A 1,067-nucleotide genomic window follows, 5' to 3' on the forward strand; every position below is an offset into this window, starting at 1 on the left:
GACATATGATTGTTTCCCAAAAGGGAGGATAAAATGGCAGAGACCGAGAGAGAGTAGAGAGGGAGATTGGGGTGTGTGTGTGGGGGGGGGGGTACTATATGGACAACAACCTATAAAACAAAACAAAAACAATACAGGAATGCAAAAACCAGATTCAGTGCTATCACACAACAAGAGAGGGCAGCTGGAGATACTACGTGCTAACACACACAATATGATACACGGCCCCAGGTTGAGGACTCAGTGACGAGTGGGGCAGAGGCCACCGTTTTTAGACCAAGAGGCTTTCAGTGGACTGCTGAACGGACTGCTGCTTCAGCCGTAAGCCCTCTCCGATGGTGACAGAACAGGCGATGACAGGCCTGGCGACCCCACAGGCCCACCCCAGGGCCTGCTCAGAGTGCATGAATGCACAGGGCACATTCTTATTCCTCCCCCAGCAGCAGAAGGTGCAGGGTCATCTCCAGGGGCTCTGGGTCTGCGGCCATCAGCGTGAGCTCAGAGATGCCCCTGTTGAGGGGGTTGGTGGCTTCACTGGCTCCTTTCCGAAGCTGCTTGTAGTTACAGGACTGCCGGACAAGGGCCAGGGCTTTCTTGGTGAGGTGGGTGTTTATGAAGGGGTAAGCCTTCAGATTTACATCAGCCTCAGTCACGTCTGCAATTGTGAGTGTCATACCTCGGCCGGAAAATCGCACCACACTGGAGGAGTAGAAATGGCTGAGCGCCTACTTATTATCATTCATGTGGCATTTGAGAATTTCCATAGCACCTTCTTTTTTAATGTTTATTTATTTTAAGAGAGAGAGAGCGCAGGGGAGGGGCAGAGAGAGAGAGGGAGAGAGAGAATCCGAAGCCGGCTCCACACGGTCAGCTCAGAGCCCCACGCAGGGCTTGATCTCATGAACCATGCGATCATGACCTGAGCCAAACCAAGAGTTGGACACTTAACTGACCGAACCCCCCAGGCGCCCCTTCCTAGCAGCTTCTTAAACAAACGCTGGCATTTGATAAAACCAACAACATAATGAAGCTGAATATTCTTAGCCCATTTTACAGATGAAGAAACT

At 51.3% G+C, this 1,067-nt stretch overlaps 1 pseudogene; it reads right to left on the minus strand.

Annotated features, from left to right (window-relative positions):
- Window positions 1-271: 271 nt before the first annotated feature.
- On the minus strand, window positions 272-773 carry LOC106985602 (NHP2-like protein 1; annotated as a pseudogene).
- Window positions 774-1,067: the final 294 nt, after the last annotated feature.

This window comes from Acinonyx jubatus, chromosome X (assembly GCF_027475565.1).
Source record: "Acinonyx jubatus isolate Ajub_Pintada_27869175 chromosome X, VMU_Ajub_asm_v1.0, whole genome shotgun sequence".
In the NCBI taxonomy this organism is placed as follows: domain Eukaryota; kingdom Metazoa; phylum Chordata; class Mammalia; order Carnivora; family Felidae; genus Acinonyx; species Acinonyx jubatus.